The 6,903-nt window shown below is 47.5% G+C and overlaps 1 non-coding gene across 1 annotated transcript; it reads right to left on the bottom strand.

Moving 5' to 3' along the window:
• Positions 1–3,930: 3,930 nt before the first annotated feature.
• Positions 3,931–4,003, bottom strand: TRNAT-UGU. The gene has a single exon. It is a non-coding gene; the product is annotated as a tRNA-Thr (tRNA).
• Between the last annotated feature and the right edge of the window lie 2,900 nt (positions 4,004–6,903).

The raw sequence follows: 6,903 nt of genomic DNA, 5'->3' as shown, positions 1-6,903 counted from the left end.
ACCAGCGTATCCGGTGACATGAGCATCACTGCGCCTGCGTCATCTGCCTTCCTGCGCCGTACGCTGAGGGGGTGTAGCGTTGACAGTGCGCATGCGCACTACGTTTCGGCTTGTGCGGCTGAAGATTTTTTCCTTCAGGTTGTTGCGCACAAAGTATCTGTTCAGAAGGAGCGGAATTCTAAAGCACCGCACTGTGTATAGTGATACGGCTGTCACATTGGTGGGCCAAAATCATAGGAAAACTCTCAAAGTATCTTGTGTTCATTGAGACGATTTAACAAGCAACTTTTTCATTCAAGGAGCTATAACTAAGTCTTTTTTGGGTACATATAACTTACTGATTGATTTATTAACTCTTCTTTTTTTTTTAAGGGATGGGGAAAAAACAGCAATACCACCACTGAGTTTTTATTTATAAGATACATTTTGCAGCGTTCATTTTCCGGCATCAATAACGCGATAACTTCATTTCTCCGGAGTCGGTACAATTGCAGTGATATCAAATACATATCGAAACCGGGGCAAAGGACAACTGGCAACCAATCAGATTCCACCTTTCATTTACCAAAGGAGCTCGGAGAAATGAAAGGTGGAAGCTGATTGGTTGCAATGGGCAACTGAGACAGTTCTACTTTTTACCAGTTTTGATAAATCGCCCGCATAGTTTTTTGGCATTTTTTGCACAATGAAAGTAAAAAAAAAAAAAAAGTTAATGTTTTTGTATTGCCGCATCCCAAGATCCATAACTTTTTTATTTTATGGCTGATTTTTGTGGGATGACTTTGGGGTATATAACACTTTTTGATAACTGTTTATTCCGTTTTTTGTGTAGTGTGGGTTTTTACAGATGAAGCGATACCAAATATGTGGTGGAGAATTTATTTTTGCAATTTTTATGTGGTTTTTATTGCAGATTATCTGTTTATGTTAACGACCGCATTGAAGTCTGTGGGGAAAAGCAGTGCGTGTAAAGTGCGTAATCGTCCAAACAATTGACGTGATGCATTTTAAAATCCTCGCGGCAGGTCAATTTCTGCGGGAAAAAATACACAAAGGGGGAGATTTCTCAAAACTGGTGTAAAAGAAAACTCTCTAAGGCCTCTTTCACACTTGCGTTGTCCGGATCCGGCGTGCACTCCATTTGCCGGAGGTGCCCGCCGGATCCGTAACACCGCAAGTGAACTGAAAGCATTTGAAGACGGATCCGTCTTCAAAATGCGTTCAGTGTTACTATGGCACCCAGGACGCTATTAAAGTCCTGGCTGCCATAGTAGTAGTGGGGAGCGGGGGAGCAGTATACTTACAGTCCGTGCGGCTCCCGGGGTGCTCCAGAATGACGTCCAAGCGCCCCATGCGCATGGGGCGCCCTGACGTCACTTTGAAGCGCCCCAGGAGCCGCACGGACGGTAAGTATACTGCTCCCCACTACACTTTACCATGGCTGCCAGGACTTTAGCGTCCTGGCAGCCATGGTAACCATTTCGAAAAAGCTAAACGTCGGATCCGGTAATGCGCCGAAACGACGTTTAGCTTAAGGCCGGATCCGGATTAATGCCTTTCAATGGGCATTGATTCCGGATCCGGCCTTGCGGCAAGTGTTCAGGATTTTTGACCGGAGCAAAAAGCGCAGCATGCTGCGGTGTTTTCTCCGGCCAAAAAACGTTCCGTTCCGGAACTGAAGACATCCTGATGCATCCTGAACGGATTTCTCTCCATTCAGAATGCATTAGGATAATCCTGATCAGGATTCTTCCGGCATAGAGCCCCGACGACGGAACTCTATGCCGGAAGACAAGAACGCAAGTGTGAAAGAGCCCTTAGATTCCTCCTTTCATTTTGGACGGCTCCTTTGGAATGAAAGGTGGAATCTGATTGGTTGCTGTGGGGAACTGAGACCGTTTTCATTTCCATCTCCCCTTTCCTGGTACTGTATTAGGCCTCTTTCACACGACTGTTTTTTTTCCCCGTTTCCGGGCCGTTTTTTGCGTTCCGTAGACGAAACTATTCATTTCAATAGTTCCGCAAAAAAAATGGAATGTACTCCGTATGCATTCCATTTCCGTATTTTCGTTCCGTTGAAAGATAGAACATGTCCTATTATTTTATGCCCAGCCCAATTTTTTCTATGTAATTACAGTATACTGTATATGACATACAGAAAAACTGAACAGAAATGGAAACACAACGGAAACAAAAAGCGGAACAACGGGTCCATGAAAAACGGACCACAAAATAATGAAAAAGCCATACGGTCGTGTGCAATAGGCCTTTTGCTGTGGTTATCCGTAAAGTGTGCAGTTAGGCTCCAGTCACACGTCCGTGTGTTTTGCGGATCCGCAAAACACGGACACCGGCAATGTGCGTTTCGCATTTTGCGGACCGCACATCGCCGGCACTAATAGAATATGCCTATTCTTGTCCGCAATTGTGGACAAGAATAGGACATGTTCTATTTTTTTCGGGAACGGAATTTCGAACCCGGAAGTGCGGATCCGTAATTCCGGATCCGGGCAGCACATAGTGCGGCCCCATAGAAATGAATGGGTCCGCAATTCCGTTCCCACAAAATGCGGAACAGAATTGCGGATGTGTGAATGGAGCCTTTATCCAGAGAGTACGGTTACATGGCCACAAGAAAGTTGCATGAGATTTCAAGTAATGTATTACAATGGTGTCGCAATGCAAAAAGCTGCGAGTGCAACGCGACAATCTTAAAAAAATCCATCCAAGTCAGATTTGTGTTGCAGCTGTCACAGTATGTCGCCATACACTTGTGTTGGGTGACTTTTCTGCGACTTGCTGTGGCCATGTAGGGCCTGCTGTGCTTGGCTATGTAGTTTAGGGCTCATTCAGATGGCCGTAGTTCTGCGTCTGCATCCGTTCTGCAATTTTGTGGAACTGGTGCGGACCCATTCATATCAATGGGGCCGCAAAAGATGCGGACAGCACGCCGTGTGCTACCCGCATCTGTAGTTCTGTTCTGTGGCCCCTCAAAAAAGATATGTCCTATTCTTGTCCGCAATCGCAGACAAGAATAGGCATCTTCTATCATAGTGTGGAACGCACACAGCCGGTATCCGTCTTTTGCGGATCTGCAATTTACGGACTGCAAAACACTACGGCTGTCTGAATAAGCCCTGAGGGGCTCATGCACACGAACATATTTTCTTTCCGTGGCCCTTCCGTTTTTTTTTGTGGACCGCATGCAGAACCATTCATTTTGATGGGTCTGCAAAAAAACGGAAGTTACTCCATGTGCCGTCCGTTTCCGTATGTCCATGTCCTATTATTGCAGGCATTACAGACAAGGACTGTTAGAACGGACTGTTTTATTAGGGGAGAGCTGCTCCATTCCGCAAAATACGGAATGCACATAGACGTCATCCGTATTTTTTGCGGATCCGTTTTTTATGGACCGAAAAAAATACATACGGTTGTGCGCATGAGCCCTAAGTATATAGCTGTAGCCTGCTCTCCCTGCATTCATTGGAAGCCATCTGGCACCAGGAGAGGTATAGAGTGGGCTCAGCATGCATGTTGGTACCTGCATTCCCTGGATTTAATGGAGGCTATTATGGCACAGAAAATGGTAAAAGGCAGAGTGCACCCAGCATGCATGTGGAACCTGCACTCCCTGAATTTTATGGTGGCCATTAAGGCACATAACAGGTAGTATTTAGTGTTAGGTTCCCCTCTTATAGTGATCGCCTTGACGGTGGCAGACGGGCTCACATTATTTTGTACAAAATGTATTTGCCAAGAATCTCAAATTTACAAAATAAGAGTAGCATTAGCACCAGAATGTTTCTATAACTATGGCATTATTGTACTTTGCTGCTGCATTGTGTTTTTTTCTTCATATCCTATGGTTAGGCCATCAGCATCTGTTCTGGAAGATGATCTAATATTACATTACCAAAAACAGAGACAAGGCCCCAGCGAGAATTGAACTCGCGACCCCTGGTTTACAAGACCAGTGCTCTAACCACTGAGCTATGGAGCCTCCTTCACAGTCCTTGTGGTGAGTAATGAGCTGAGAACTGCTGTCTGTGCCCAGAAGGCCATTCACAACCACACCCAATTTACAAAAAGTAGTTCTGTGTCCAGAGTAAACAGTGTCAGGAGCAGGTTGTGGAAAATGTTCACAAAAGGAGACCTGTGGTTAAGGTCTCAGTATCTGATCAGTGGGGGTCCGAGGCCTGGGACCCCCGCTGATCACCTGTTTGAGAAGGCAATGGCTCCTGTGAGAGCCCTGGCCTTCTCTGTGCTCACTAAGCACAGCGCCATACATTGTATAGTGGCTGTGCTTGGTATTGCGCTCAGTCCCATTCACTTCAATGGGGCTGACCTGCTTGCTCTTAGGCCACATGACCGATGAACATGTTGTCACTGGCCTAGGAAAAGCTGAGAAAAGGCAGCGGCGCTACTGCGAGCACCATTGCCTTCTTAAACAGCTGATCGGTGGGGGTCTCAGCTAGGACTGCAACGATTACTTGATTAAATCGAGTAGCTCGCTACCAAAAAATCCTCAATGCAAATTTTTTTGCATGGAGGATTCGTTTGTGTCATGTGACCACGGAGCGTTAGTGAAGCGCTTGCTATTACTCATGCTCTGTGGTTCCCCGCCGTCTGGCATCGCGCTGCACTGTATCCTGAGACATCGTCAGGACAGAGTGCGCGCTTATGTGCACTATGTGACGTCAGGACCATAGTGCAGCGTGCGGAGAAGTAGAGGCTGAAAAGCTGAGGAGTGACGGCCGTGCCCCTACAGGACAGGTAAGTATTTCACTGGCGCTGGGGACTGATGGCTAGGAGAGGAGGGCACGGAGGAGTGATGGCATGGGGGGGGGGTGATGGCACAGAGAACTGATGCATGGGGGGTGATGGCACAGAATACTGATGGCATGGGGGTGATGGCACAGAGGACTAATGACATGGGGGGCTGATGGCACAAAGTACTGATGACATGGGGGGTTATGGCACAGAGGACTGATGGCACCGAATACTGATGGCATGGGGGGGTGATCGCACAGAGTACTGATGACATGGGGGGTTATGGCATCGGGGGAGCTGATGGCATGAGGGGAGCTGATGGCATGGGGGGATAATGGCGCAAAGGACTGATGGCATGGGGGTGATGGTACAGAGAACTGATGGCATGGGGGAATGGCACAGAGAACTGATGGCACTGGGGGGTGATGGCACAGAGGACTGATGGCATGGGGGGTGAAGGCACAGAGAACTGATGGCATGGGGGGTGATGGCACAGTGGGGTAATGGCACAGAGTACTGATGGCATGGGGGGAGATGATGGCACAAAGGACTGGCATGAGGGGAGCTGATGGCACAGAGGACTGATGGCATGGGGGTGATGGCACAGAGAACTGATGGCATGGGGGGATGGCACAAACAACTGATGGCACTGGGGGATGATGGCATGGGTGATGTAGGCACAGAGAACTGATGGCATGGGGGCTGATGGCACAGAGGACTGATTGCATGGGGTTGAAGGCACAGATAACTGGTGGCATGGGGGGTGATGGCACAGAGTACTAATGGCACAAAGGACTGATGGCATGAGGGGAGCTGATGGGACAGAGGACTGATGGCATGAGGGGTGATGGCACAAAGAACTGATGGCACTGGGGGATGATGGGACAGAGGACTGATGGCATGGGGGTGATGGCACAGAGGACTGATGGCATGGGGGGTGAAGGCACAGAGGACTGATTGCATGGGGGTGGCACAGAGCACTGATGGTATGAAGGGTGAAGCCACAGAGGACTGATGGCATGGGGGGGTGATGGCACAGAGGACTGATGGCATGGGGGGGTGAAGCCACAGAAGACTGATGGCATGGGTGGACTGATGGCACAGAGGATTAAAGGCATGGGAGGGCTGATGGCACAGAATACTGGTGGCATGGGGGTTGATGGCACAAAGTACTGATGGCATGGGGGGGCTGATGGCACTGGGGGAAGCTGATGGCACAGGGGGGTGGCTGATGAGTTTTTATAAAGGAAAACATTATTTTAATTAGTTTTTTACTTATTGGATTGTTTCAATCGATAGAATACTTGATTACTAAAATAATCAATAGCTGCAGCCCTAGTCTCAGCTGTCGGACCCCCACCAGTCAGATACTGATGACCTATCCCGAGGATAGCAAATGAAGAGAGGTAGTGGCAGCATCTTTTGTCTACTGTCCTGAGGATATGTCTGTGAAGGTTCTCATTTATCCAGGTCATGGTATATCTGTAAATAATAAATCAAGGCAACTGGACTTACTGTAGATTTCTTGAAAACGTTTCACTCGTTCTTCCAACAAGCTTTCTCAATTCTGAGTGACTGTACAAGAATTCTCTGGGAATAAATATGTAACTGAATCAATATCTGGTAATTTACCCAGCATGGGGTCAGAGGTCATTATACCCAGCATGGGGTCAAAGGTGTTGATTCCATTATCCTAATTGGAGTCAGTAGGTGATAATGACCTCCCAGAGAAAGGTGTCAAGACAGCATTGTATGTGGCAGACAATAGATGTCTAACCCCTCCGCCTCTATTCAAGCTTAACAGGTCACACCTTTGAAGACAGTCAAGTACGTGTTTTGGATAAGGAGGCCGATTTGTACAAACGAGGTGTGAAAGAGGGCATCTACATAAAAATGGAGAAGCCAAGCTTGAATAGAGGCGGGGGGGGTAGACATCTATTGTCTGCCACATACAATGCTGTCTTGACACCTTTTTCTGCAAGGTCATTATCACCTACTGACTCCAATTAGGATAATGGAATCAACACCTTTGACCCCATTCTGGGTATAATGACCTCTGACCCCATGCTGGGTATAATTACCAGATGTTGATTCAGTTACATATTTATTCCCAGAGAATTCTTGTACAGT

The sequence above is a fragment of the Bufo bufo genome, chromosome 6 (assembly GCF_905171765.1).
Source record: "Bufo bufo chromosome 6, aBufBuf1.1, whole genome shotgun sequence".
In the NCBI taxonomy this organism is placed as follows: domain Eukaryota; kingdom Metazoa; phylum Chordata; class Amphibia; order Anura; family Bufonidae; genus Bufo; species Bufo bufo.
This window is presented reverse-complemented; position numbering and strand designations above follow the sequence as displayed.